Genomic DNA, 14,313 nt, shown 5'->3' with positions numbered 1-14,313 from the left:
GGCTCTATGATTTTGTTGGTATGGGCATTCTCTTCACCAATGCATATAGCACTCCTTTGTGACTTACCAGATCTCTGGGACTTGTAGTTGAAAAATGCACCCCCTTGTGGCCAATCTGGTGATAAGTCTCTTCAAGTTTAGGCTGGTCCTTAGACAAGGGACACATAGGTGGTCATAGGGTCTGGGTTCTGTACCTTTTCACAGGGACCAGCCAGAGATTATAGGATTATAGGGTAATAGATTTAGAGCTGGAAAGAAGTTTCAAGGTTTTCTGGTCTAATCTCCTCATTTAAAATGAAGAATGAGTCCAAGAGATTGAAGTGACTGACCCAAAGCCATACAAATGCTAAGTGGCTGAGGCAGAATTCAAACTCAGGTCATCTGACTCCAAGTTCATTAATCTTTCTCCTCTACCACACAGTTGCTTCTCTGGTATAGCCTAAGTGAGCGTTACCTCCCTGCCAGGATCAGATATTGGAGAAGGATTTCAAGAGAGGCCCTAAGATGTATTTTAGGAGAAATTTGGTATCATTCTAAGGAATGGCCATTCCTTCCATTTCTCCAGCTAGATGTCACAAGGCAGCATGTGATGAATTACCCCAGCAGTACAGACGATAAAGGCTGTAGCAGCCTACCGTGGAATCGGCTGCTCCATCAGATATGTCCCGACTGACTTCTGCTCAGAGGCTGCTGACTGGAATGCAGAGAAGTCTCAGACATAGCTTGTGCCCTTAAGGGGATTCCTGCCTAACTGAGAAGGCAAGCGTTGCACACATGACAAGATAACACCACCAGTCAGTATCTGTTGAATGCTAAATGAGTGGTTCTGACAGCCAGTTATCAGAGGCTCAGACTTAGATGGGAACACAGAAGCCACCCAAGCCAACTCGTGTGCGAACAAAAATCCCATCCGTGACATACCTGGCAAGTAGTCATCGAGGTTTTGCTTGAGGCCTCCCTTCGCTGACGGGGACCTGCCAGCTCCTGAGGCAGCTTGTTACCCTCTTGCATAGTTATAATGATTAGCAAGTTTTTCCTTATGTCAGGCCTAAACTACCTCTTTGAATTGTCCCTAGCTCTGCCCTCAGGGACCACTTAGAAGAAGTCTAGTCCTTCATCCAGATGATGGCCCTTTAAATACTTGAAGCAAGCCAGCGTGTTCCCCCAAGTCTGCTCTTCCAAAGACTGAACATCCCTAATTCCTTCAAGCAATTTTAATAAGGTAGCTTGGTGGTACAGTGAATAGAGCGCTGGACCTGGAATCAGGAAGACCTGAGTTCAAATCTGGCCTCAGATGCTTACTGGCTGTGCGATCTTTGATAAGTCACCTTACCTCTGTCTGACTTAGTCTACTCATATATAAAACGGAAGTAATAATAGAACCTCCCTCCCAAGGTTTGTTCTGAGAATAAAGTGAGCTGACATCCTGAACCTTAAAGCACCACATAGCTGCTTCTTATCACAGTGATGGTGGTGATGGATCTTTACCATCGTGGCGAACCTCCCTGAGTTTATTGATGCTTTTCCTAAAATCTAGCGCCCATCCCCTTCTACCTGAAGTTTTTCTTGAGCCACCTAACTGCAAGTGTCCTCCCCCGACCACCTAGTGTTTGTTCAGCTTTTACTCTGTACAGAACCATTCTTTATATTCTTCTAGGCACATGGCATCTCTCTGACAGAAAGCAAGCTCCTTCAGAGCAAGGACCATTTGATTTTCTGGTCTTTGTGTTTCCAGCACCTGGCACAATGTCTAGCACATTGTACATACTGAATAAATGCTTGTTGAATTATTGATTTCATTGAACAGAACATGACACTCCCAGATGTGTTTTGATGAAGGCAGAACTGAACGATGTACTGTCACATCTCTAGTTTGGAACACCATGGGCCTTGGGCTAATAAAATCTGATCTTCCTTGGCTTCCTTGATAGCCATATCATACTGTAGACTCCTTTTGAGTTTGTAATCCATTTATGTACCCATTTCATTTTCAGAATAACTGCTGTCTGAACACACTTTCCTTATCTTGTGCTTGGGAAGTTGATTTTTTAAACCCTAAGTCTAAAACTTTACATTTATTCCTTTTCACATTCAGGCCAATGCCCTGGGGAAAAGGAAGGGAGGGGAGGGAACAAGAGTTCATTTTTCAGTCATCTTTTTCAGTCTTATCTGACTCTTCATGACCCCATTTGGGGTTTTCTTGGCAAAGATATTGGAATGGTTTGCATTTCCTTCTCCAGCTCATTTTACAGATGAGGAAACTGAGGCAAACAGGGTTAAAATGACTTGCCCAGGGTCACACAGCTAGTAAGTGTCTGAGGCTGCATTCGAACTCAAGTCCTCCTGACTCCAGGCCTAGCATTCTATCCAGCGCACCACCTAGCTTCCCTAAGCATTCCTTAGGTGCTTATTATGTGCCAAGCACTGTGCTAAGAGCTTTATAGATGTTATCTCATTTGATCCATAGGCTATCAAGATCTTTTGAAATTCAGATTCTCATCCCTCTGGACTTCTACTACAACTACTACTACTACTACTACTACTACTACTGCTACTACTACTACCACCACCACTACTGTAGCTAGTATTTATATAGGGCTTTAAAATTGAGAGCCCTTCCTAACTATTATCTCATTTTAGCCTTACCTGCCTCCTTGTCTGGGGTCATCTACAGATTTGATAAGCGTGCCATCTCTGCCTTTATCCGAGTCATGAATAATAATGTTCAAAAGAGTTGTTCCTGTAGCATCGTCCTCATCTGGATCTGGATCTTGCACGCCATTGATGGATATCCCAATCAGACTGCAAGTTTCCTGAAGGCGAGGACTTTGTCTTATACATAGAATTGTTGCATTTCAGATACGGAAAGACCTTTGTTGACAGCTAGTTCGTTGAGCATCTTCTTTTATTGTTGAAGAAACTGAGATACAGATGGAGTAAAATGAGTTGGCCAAGGTTATTGATCAATTAACAAACATTTATTAAGCACCCACCTGCCATGTTTTAGATAAGTGACTAGTATTTTACCTGGGACAACACCGGTCTAGGGATTTATCTATTACATATTTTTTCCACTGATCTCTCTTCTGCTTTTTCAAATTGTATCTGTCTTTCAATGCCCAACTCTGTTTCTATCTCCTAATGTCTTCCTTCTCTAACCATCATCATACGATCTCGATTCATATTTCATGTATGGTAGCTTTATCTCCTCCATTATAATTCTCTTGCGTTCAGGGATTGCGCCTTATTTGTTACATAGTACAGTGCAAGCTTGGCTCGCCTTCCAACGGGTCTGCGATCTCATCTATTTCCTCCAACAATGTGAATTTCAGCCCATCTGGGTCTGCCTGTGCTTTGTGATTAAGGCGGTGAGGCCATGCATAGCACACTGGATCTAGAGTCAGGGAGACCCGAGCTCAAATTTAATCTCAGACATTTTTTAGTGGTGTGACCTTGGCCAAGTCACCTCAACTTTGTCTGCCTCAACTGTAAGATGGGCCCATAATAGCATCTGTATCCTGATGTTGTTATAAGGATCAAATGAGGTAATATTTACGCAATACTTAGCAAACTTTAAAGCGTTATGTAAATGCTACCGTTCTTACTGTTATTATTATTATTGCCAGCTGCACTAGCCATTTAGGTGGTACAGTGGATAGAGCACTAGACTTGGGAGTCACGAAAACCTGGGTTCAAATCTCACCTCAACCACTTACTAGCTATGTGATCTTGGGCAAGTTGCTTAACCTTTCTGTGCCTCAGTTCCTTTATCTGTAAAATGGGAATAAGCATAGCATTCACCTCCCAGGATAATTTTTCCTCCATTTCTTTTAACATCAGGAGGCAACCAGCAGGGCACAGGGGCCTTTCATCAGCTCACCACTTGGTGAATCCATCTTCCTTTTATTCATTCATTTCTTAAATGACATCCTCTATACCTCCCTCCTTACCTCCATAATTACTCGTTTATAATCTTGTAGCCTGCTCACATGGCTGCCCTGTGCCTTTCTGTTGCTCTTTGGGTGGCCCTCAAGTTCACCTTCGACTGACTTTTCTAAAACATTTTTCACGAGGTTTGCATAAAGCCCATTCCTCACCGTGACTCCGTGAAGTCGATGGTATAATAATCATCATACCCAGTTACAGGTGAGGGACATGACGTCCAAAGAGATTAAATAACTCACTTAAGACTGCACAGAGCTAGAAACTGAGTCAGGATTCAAAACCACATCAACAGACTCTACTACTGTGTTCTTTCCACTATCCCATGCTGAGTCTGGAGACTTTGGAAAGGAAGGAAGGAGACTCAGCAGCTCTGCTTTTGGTAAGGGATAAAGGAAGAGCAATTTTTTTGAGTCTCAGGGGGATGGGGATGGTTCAGCCAAACTCATCTTTTTGTTACTCTTTATGCATGACCCTCCATTTCCCACCTCTAAGCAATTCTTCATGCCTAGCTATGCTCCCTCCTCACTTCTTAGAATCTCTACATTCCTTGAAGACTCAGCTTAAAAACTGCCTTCTTCATGAAATTGCTCCTTATCCCTTCAATTACTAATCAAGCAACAAATGTTTATTAAGCACCTACTGTATGCCAGGCACTGTATTAATGTCTTCCTCTGCACAAAAAATTGCATCATAAATATATTGTATATTTTTGTATATGTACATTTTGTTTCCTACTATACAGAATGTAAGTCTCCCAAGAGCAGTCAATAAAGTTTTACTTTTGCCTTTGCCTCCTCACCCCTCCCAGTGCTTAGCACAGGGCCTGGCACATGGTAAGCACTTAATAAATGCTTATTGGTTGATTTGACTTGATGGAGGGAGGAATGGTAAAAATGAGTTTTTGTATTTTTGAGAGAAGCTATCATTTGTCTTACACTGTATATTGCCATCTTGTCCCCTCTTGTAACTAATTTGCATTATGTAGACCAGTAAATCATTAACACAAACAAATACAAGCCTCTTCCCATCTCCTATCCCTTCCCCTGCCCCCAACCTCCTTTTGAAACCATGACTTTGCATATCCAAATGGCAGCATCTCCAGCCTGCCTGGGAGCTTGGGCCCCAGTTGAGACCATTTGCAATGGAACAAGCCTACTGGTGGGTGTCTTCAGGTTTGGAATTCATTTGAGAGCTTCCCTATAAATGACAGGTAGAGCGAGATTCATTTAAAAAATAAAAATGCTGCAGTAGGCGGGATGAGATTTTCCCTAGGAACTTTGGAGGGGGCGTCCAATGGCACAAGGTGTTCCACATTTAAAAATAGAAGCCTGTAGGTGGGGCAAGGCGTAGAAGAGGCTAGGTTAGCAGTATGCTCCATCGAGAGAAGTCAGGACAAATACAGATGTTCAGAGGCTTCCTATTTTAGACCTTTCCTGATAATACTGTCTGATTGGTAATTACTGCATTTAGCTCAGGACTGAATGAATTCCTCTCAAAATTATTGGTCTAATCAGAGCACAGCCCTTTAAAGACCCTTTATAGCCTCCCTGCCAATGTTCTGTATAAAGGCTGGGTTGTCATTCATTGCCTTGGCATATATTACTATGCAGATTTTTTCCCCTTCTCAGTTCTTTGAGGTTACTAACTCTTCATCTCTTGAGTATTCCTCAATTCTTCCTACTGTTTTCTGTTAGAGGACATGGGAGCCAGGGTGCCAGAGGAAACCCAGTAGTGTAGAGTGTTCTGTCACTCCAGAGTACCCATCCTGCCATGTGATCTCAACATAGGCAGGCATAGTCTGATCCAAAGAGACCTTCCTAATTATATTTCCCCAGTTCCTGGTGCCTGGAATCATGCTATTAGAGGTTCGTTCCTTTGCCTACTGAAGACTTCTTGATTTTAGGACCAGTGATTTAAAATGGAAAGGGAAATGAGAGGTCATTTCATCCAAATCTCTCCTTTTGCAAATGAGGAAACTGAGGTCAAGAGAAAGCTTAAGTAACCTGCTCAAAGTCACACAGTAAGAAGCTGACAGAGGATTTGAATCCAGTTCTTCCTGACTCCAAGGGTGGTGCTTGATGCAAGACTGTAATGTTAATGGGGTAGAACATCTTCCCTGCCCATTAATAGGCCTCATGTGGAGCCCATTAAAGGAAGCTTGCTTAGGGGAGGCTTGTTTGTAGGAAGGCTTTCACACCTTTTGGTACTAAGTTGATTAGGCAATGAGTCACAAGGGTTGTGATGCCTTCAGGCTCTGAGAAGTGTATATATACTCTGAGTTGGCAGTTTGCTTTGGGGGTTTGCTTATGAGAAGGATTTCTTGATTCCCTGGTTAAGACTCTGAGTAGCCATATGTTCAGAACTTCCTGACTGCTCAGATGTAAAGGCTCTCTCAAGCCAGTGGTATGTATAAAGTGTATAGCAATATTGCTTTGGTTCAGGCAATTAAGAGCCCTGTCTGTTGGTCTTTATGCTAATTTTTCTGCTTGTATTTTCTCCGATGTTCAGGGTGCTGACTCTTCCTCTGAACTAGTGAATGTAATTAAAGAGGATTGTTGACCCCTTTAAAATTGCTTTCCTTTAAAAGCAGATTAAAGAACTTGTGCTAGCAGGCCATCCTGGGTATGCCAGGGTGCTTGCTACAAAGGCATGAAGAAAACATGAAAAGATAACCCAAATCACATCAAGCGCAGAGACTGCTGGTTTCAGATATTAAGGCATACTTCATCCCTCTCTGTTAAGCAGTAGTAATCTATTTTTTTCTTCTTAAAAAAAGAGTTGACTGTTTTCTGTTTTGTCCATCATCATTCCCCTGTCTGGTGGTTCTGCTTACTTGTTTCTAAGGAAAAGTACTGAGGTGTAGTTGGAAAGTGATTGTTTTGTTGTCAAAACAAAATGCAAAATGTAGCTGATAGAATGCATCAAAAGTAGGATCCAGGGTGAGCTCCTCTGGCTTCATAATTTTTATTAGAGCCAGCCTTGGATGAACTCAGTGCTTCCTTGAAGTTCCACCTGCATTTTATTAATGTAGGGATCATTCAAGAGAAGTCATAAGAAGTCATGGAAAAATCAGAGCCCCGTTTATGCATATTCACTCTCCTCAGAAGGGCAAATGAAGTAGGCTGATTGTTTTGGGTATTCCTCCTGCCCTTTCTAAGTCCCCTAACCTTTCCTCCTGTCTGTTATCCTTGGTGGCCAGGCATCCTGGGCTCCCATGGTGCTTCTATAAACCAGTTACCCCCATTCAGGAGCCCTCCACCCTCTGTCTCCAAGATCCTCATTTCTCTAAGTAATGTTCTAGGCTTTTTTCATTATCTTCTTCAGACTTATTAGGTGTATGTCTTTGGGTAAGTCACTTAACTTCCCTGAATTTCCATTTTCTCATCTGTAAAATGGAGGTGAAAATAGCACTTACTTCATTGAGTTATAGTGGGACTCAAATGAGATGCTGCATGGAAAGGACTTTCATTGTCATCATCATCATAATCACCACCACCACCATCACCTTTATTGTTATCATCCAGGCCTGTTATTATCCAAGCTATTATTATCCAGGCATGCCTTGTCCCCAAACAATGCTCCAGGACAATTTCTTTCCTCTTTTACAGGTGGGATTCCCTTAGGACCTTCCTATTTTTTTAAAACTGTCAATAGTGGACATGGAGTAATTGCTTGCCTTTCCCAAGGCAATTTGTAGTTTTAACTGAGGGCTATGTTCCTGTAATATTTTGACTTGAGAGAATGACTTAGCCCTGGATGGTTGGATTTTCATACAATGCGGCAAATCCAATAGAGGAGATTCCATTAGAGCAGCATAGACTGTCAGACCTGGAAGGGATGTTCACTATCACCTACTCTAACTTTCTCTTTAATTGAGGAAGAAACTGAGGCTTAAATTGGGAAAACAACTTTACCCAAGGCCACCTGCCTATCACTGGTATGATAGAGCCAGCACTTTTAATTCCCCTCTACCCCTTTATTCCTTTTTACCCGCAACTGTCAGAGAGCTAGGAGACACTTTTTTCTTCATGAAAAAGTAGTATTCCTCATTCCCCATTCCTCCACCCCCACCCCCAACAACTTCCACTCTGCTGTCCATGGTGCTAGCCCTATTTTTCCCCCTCTTCTTCTCTTTCAGTTTTGCCCTTCGTCACACCCTTGGGACTATAATACAAGATTTCCCACTACCGACAAGGTGGAGCTTTCACTAATGCATAGTTACCTTATTTTGCTTATTAAAATGTTCCCTTTGTAATTGGTCTCCAGAGGAAATGAGAGGCAGCCTGATGTTGTGGGAAAAGTACCAGTTTCAGAGTCAGGTCACCCAGGATTCCAGCCCTAACCTAACTCTGCTACGAATTCAGTGTGTGAGTTTGGGCAGCCTGCTTCTCTTCCTTGGGTCTCCCTTTCTTCCTCTGGCTAATGGTAAGAGCTAGAGCAGGAGTTACTAACTTGAGGTCCACAAACCCATTCAGGGTGTTGTTGAGCTTAGATGGGGAAAGATAGCATCTTTATTTCAATATAATTGGTTTTCTTTGGAATCCTATAGATTTTATTGTGTGTATTTATAAACTTTATTCCAAGAAGGTTTTTACTACTGAATAATATTGAAGACTCTTTTTCTAAGGTGTTTGAAATAGTCAAGAATAAAGTCACTTCCTTATGTAATTATTTCAATGGATGTGTGATCTTATCATTGTGAAGGCAATAATCTCTTAGGTAGTCTCCCTGCCTCTCCAACCCATCCTCCACACAGCTGCCAAAATGATGTTATTTCTTAAGTACAACTATGACCATGGCACTGCCCTGCTCAGTAACCTCCAGTATTCAATAAACATCAGTGGCTCCCTGTTACCTTTGGGATCAAATACTAACTCAGCTGTTTGGCATTTAAAACCCTTTACCAGCTGGCTACAGCTTACCCTTCCAGAGTCATCAGACATTATTCCCTTTCACTTTGCAGTTCATTTAAATTGACCCTGCTGTTCTGCACACAGGACATTCCGTCTCCTATCTCTGTGGTTCTGCTTGGGATTGCTTCCAGGCCTACTACTTACTTCCTCTTTACTTCTACCTTTTAGAATCCCTAGTTTTCTTTCAAAGCTGAGTTCACATCCCATCTCCTTTCCTGTCCTGACTCACCTAAAGTGGCATTGATTTTGTAGATATATAGGGATGTATGTATGAGTACAAGTTGGCTACCCAGTAACTCTTTTGTGTATATGTGTGTGTATGTTTGTACGTATGTACAAGTTGGCTGCCCCAGTAACTTTTTTGTGTATATGTGTGTATGTATATGTATGTGTATGTGTGTGTATAAGTTGGCCACACCAGGAACTCTTTTGCATATTTGTGTGTATGTGTGTGCATATGTATATGTATACAAGTTGGCTACCCCAGCAATTCTTTTATAGATATGTATATATATATATATATATATACACACACAAAACACACATATATACATATATATATATATAATAAACACATATACACAATATCTATATATGTATGTATGCAAGTTGGCTATCCCAGCAACTTTTTTGTAGAATACACACATATGCGCACACGCGCACACACACACACACACCAGTAATGCTGTGTGTGTGTGTGAGTGACTCTGTCTTCTATTCCAGGCACTATTTTCAAATTTGCTTAGGTTACCTTAAGGTGAAGAGAGAGAAGTTTTCTTCTGAGTCCACGCACCAAACTTTCCATGAAATGAACTCTTGAATAACTTCTATCCAACACTGGGGGATTTACCCTTTTCTAATCTCTGTCCCACCTTCCCCTTGACATCTTTTTCACTTAGGTCTTCCATAAGGCAAAGTATCTGTTAGGGACTTGATATAATCTCTTGCAGTATTGAGTTTCCATTTTCTATAAAGATACATAGAGAGTAGGGAATGATAACAGCTAACCTATAACATGCACACTACATACATGTATATGACTCCAAGGTATGTGAAGCGTATTTCATGTATCGTCTCGATACTTAGGTCAAGGTCATGACCATCTAATGCTGGAATTTCAGCTGTCCATGAGCGTTACTTTGTGGCAGGAAGAGACCTTTTCGGAGCTGCTCGTATCTTGCCACACACTCAAGAATTCCTTGGGGCTCTTTGAGAAAGGTCTCGACCTTCCCGTACAATGATAATAGCTAGCACTTATGCTGCTTTGAAATTTGCAAAGCATTCTAAATGTTATCTTATTTGATGCCCCAAACCTTGTGAAGTAGGTGCTATTATTATCTCCACTTAACAGTTGGAGAAACTGAGGCTGAGGGAGATTTAGGTACTTGCCCGTGGTCATACAGCTATCTAGTAAGTGTCCGACGCAGGATTAAATTCATGTCTTCCTGACTTCAATTCCAGCACTCTATTCGATGTGCTTAGAGACATTGTAATGGTCCCAAAGTATGTTCTGAGTCAACAGAGAAAGTTAAAGTTATATTCAGTTGTTGTTAAGTCCTTTTTCAGTTGTGTCCAACTCTTCGTGATCTCATTTGGGGTTTTCTTGGTGGAGTGGTTTGCCATTTCCTTCTGCAGCTCATTTTACAGATGAGGAAACTGAGGCAACCAGGGTTAAGTGACTTTCCCAGGGTCACGCAGCTAGTAAGTGTCTGAAGTCATACTTGAAGTCAGGAAAATAAGTCTTCCTGAATCTAGACCCAGTTCTCTATCCACCTTCCCGAAGTTATGCTCAGTCTTAAGTAAATCATAACTTATTCTTTAAAAGCTGGTAAACCATGCATATGTTTAGCTTTCTGTCTCATAGCCTTTTTGTAAGCAATATTGGTTTCTTTTGGCACCAACAGGAAATGAGAAACATGGTAAAGCAATATTTGTAGTTCTGTAATGTTGAATTCATAGCTGTGATCTTTGGAAGGGAAGCCAGGAAAGCAACTCAGTTCTCCAGCAGATGTTTATTCAGTGTATTTATCATCTTCTCTTCAACAAACACAATTCAACATTTGTCAGTTGCCTCCTGTGGACAAGACCCTGTGCTAGGCACTGGGACATATGGAGGAGATTAAGATAAGCTGATTGCTCTTGAGGGGTTGTTAGTCTAATGGGGAGAGAAATAGTTCATCTGAAGCAATATAAGGAAGTTCCATTAGACAGACATCATGTTGGAGAAGTTTAGGTGAAGAAGACATGTTGGCGATGGACATTAGGGAAGGTATTTGAGTTGTGCTCTGTGATCGACAATGATAATAGCTGCCCTTTATATAGCACTTTAAAGTTTGCATATGTTATCTCTTTGGAGTCTCATAACCACTGCATGAGAGTTGTTAATATTATGTACCCATTTTGCAGATGAGAAAATGGAGGTTTAGAGAAGTTAAGTGAGTGGCACCTAGTCATCACACACCAGTGTCAGACACTATGCATGAGCCCAGGTCTTCTTAATTCTAGGTCCAACACTACATTCTGCCAAACTAGGAAAGAAATAAACAGCTGAGAGGGAAGGACGTGCTAGGTAGAGGAAGCAGCATGTGAAGAAAGATATGGAAGTTGAGAAAGCCCAGGGTATGTCAAGCCATAGGCCCAGAGCGTGTGAGGGACTGTGCTAGGTACTCCTAGGGATACAAGGGTGAATAAAAACCATCCTTCCCGTCAATGGAGGAGAGATAAAACCTGTATAGGCAAGTCACTAAAATCCTCTAGGACATAATACATGACTTGCAAGGTCTCTTCTTGCTCTGAATCTAGGATCCTATGAACTACCAGGTTGAGTTGTAATAACCCTGTGCATGGTACAAGGATTCCACTGGCCATGAATCACAGATTCTCAGAGTTGGAAGGGACCTAATCTACCCTAGCCCATATATGGACAAGGATCTCCTTTACAACAGCCTAAGAAGGAGGCAAGTCTCTGCTTGGACCTCTAGTGATGAAAAAGAAGAACCCACTCCATCCCCCTCTTGGACAATTCTACTGAACTTTTCCTCACATCAAACTGAAACCATCCTTTCTCACTTTGTACCCACCGCTCCTTGTTCTTCCTAAGTCCTTCCTAAAAATTTGGTGTCCAAAACTGAACAGAATACTAGAGATGTGTTCGGACTAGGTAGAGTACATAGGGGTTATTGCCTCCTTCATTATAAATACTGTGTTTCTCTTGTTAGCTGAACAATATATTTGTTTTATGTTGTGGGGTTTTTTGGTGCCATGCCTCACTATGTACTCATTGATTTTGCAAATTGTAAAACTTCCAGGACTTTTCCACATAAATTGTTGTCTAGCCACATCTCCCCTATTCTGTACTTGTGGACTCATCCAATCAATTTCTTGAATTCAAGTGTAACAATAAACATTTTTCACTACTTCTGTTTTATCTTATTAGATTTGGCTCATTTTTCTAGCACTGGAAGGACCAGAATTTTAGGATACCTTGAAAGACCAAGCACATTTTTACATCAATTGATGCCCATGGTCTTTCTAATGTTAGCCTTTTGGATCTTGATTTTCTTATCTAATATACTCTCCCTCTTTGCTTCATTTAGCCTCAGATCTGGCAATGCATACCATCTATACCCTCATACAAGTTATTGATAAATGTTAAACTGAATAGGACCAAGATTTAGTGGTCTTCTGCTAGAGATTTGTCTCTAGGTTGATGTTGATCACCATTCTTTGGGGCAGGATTATCATATAGTCCCCAAACCCTCTTAGAATGTTATCATCCATTTCACAGAGATATCAGGAAAGACTTTGTCATATACTGCAGAGATTCAGATATCCTAGGTCTTCGACATTACCCTCATTGGTCAGCCTCATAGCCCCGTTGGAAAAGGAAATTACGTATATTTGCTATGGTTTGTTTATGATGAACCCACTTAGTCTCTTAATGACTGCTGCTTCCTTTTCTAAATGTTCACAAACCTTCCCTCTAATTGTACATTCTTGAATTTTCCTAGGATTTAAAGTTCAGTTCACCAGGCTTTATTTTAAAGAGTTCACTTTATTACTCTTTTTGAAAACTTGACTATGCTAATCATAATTTTTTGATTAAATGTACATATTGTATCATCGGGTCAACACTGGGTAATTTTGGGTAGAGAATGTAACATACGACAATGTTGCCAGCATCCGTATCACATATGCAACAATAGAACATATGTGGACAAGCTATTCACCTCATAATTTGTGATGTCTTAACAGCTGGCTCAGATCACAAAAGGACTGATCCAGAAAAGCTGTTAAACTAGTCAGGAAATCAAAAGCTACTGAAAACTAATATAGAAGCCTTGCACAAAGTACAGCTGTTTGGCCAGGTGTCACTCAGTGAGTCAGTCAACAAGCATTTATTAAACACAACCTATACGTCAGGCTCTGTTCTAAGTGCTGGAGATACAGAGAAAGGTAAAAACACAGTCCCTGCCCTCAGGGAGCTCACATTCTAACAGGGGAGCCAAGATGCAAATAGCTGTATATATAACAATATATGTGTAGATGGAAGGCAGTCTTAGAGGGAAGGTATATGAGGAAATAATTTCAGAATGAGATATGTACGTTATTTCCATTTTAGCTAAACATTTTACTTGGTTGTGCTTTTCCTATTATCATCATTGACTCATGGGATACTAGAGCTGGAAGGAGCCTTAGGGATTGCCCGATCCAGCCCCTTCATTCTGCAAGGGGAGAAGTGATTGCTGCCTGCCCTGTAGGTGTGTTTTCCAGTGCTTTGGTCAGTCTAATTTTAGATTTTGTCAGTCAGAGAGAGTTCAACATTTATCTGGCAGACAATTGGAAAGGCTTATACTGTTCTTTGCCAGAAATTTTTCTCTAGTTCTCAGCTTTGATTTCTCCTACTTTGTATGCTATTACTTCTCATTATAGCCTGCCTGCTCACCATAAATCACCCTTCTTTCTTCCTTGGGGCAAAATTGGGCTCCTGGTCCCTCAGCCCCAACTCCTTTTGGGGATGTTTTTGAGGGGATAATTTGTACTTTTGTACTTCTACTCCTCCTGTACTTAAAAGCTTAATTGCCCTTCTGAGTCAGGCATCTGTAGTGAAGAGAGTTTTCCAAACTGTTCCCCTGAATAATTGGAAGAAACACTTACTTGGCAAATAAATAGCATCTCCTTGAAGTGCCGAAGGTGAGCAGCCATTAAGATCTAAGCATGATGGGAAGAGCCTGGACTGGAAGTGAAAAGAGCTGGAGTTTTAGTCCCAACTTGTTCCTAGTTGTGTGACTTTTGAGGTGTCTATAGGATTTTAGAGCTGGGAGTGACTTTAAAGATTATCTGTTATGTTTTCACCACCAGCAAGGTCCTTGCACAGCCCTCCCTCACTCAAATCAAAGTCGACTGCAAGTCATGTCATCATTTCCCTGATATCATGGTCCTCTTCGAGAATAAA

General features: G+C 41.3%; 1 protein-coding gene across 12 annotated transcripts in view; it reads left to right on the top strand.

Annotated features, from left to right (window-relative positions):
- The window catches only part of ATP2B2 (ATPase plasma membrane Ca2+ transporting 2), a 359,025-nt gene that overhangs the window by 203,422 nt on the left and 141,290 nt on the right, over window positions 1-14,313 (top strand). The window lies entirely within an intron of this gene.

This window comes from Trichosurus vulpecula, chromosome 9 (genome assembly GCF_011100635.1).
Source record: "Trichosurus vulpecula isolate mTriVul1 chromosome 9, mTriVul1.pri, whole genome shotgun sequence".
NCBI classification, from domain to species: Eukaryota; Metazoa; Chordata; class Mammalia; order Diprotodontia; family Phalangeridae; genus Trichosurus; species Trichosurus vulpecula.
This window is presented reverse-complemented; position numbering and strand designations above follow the sequence as displayed.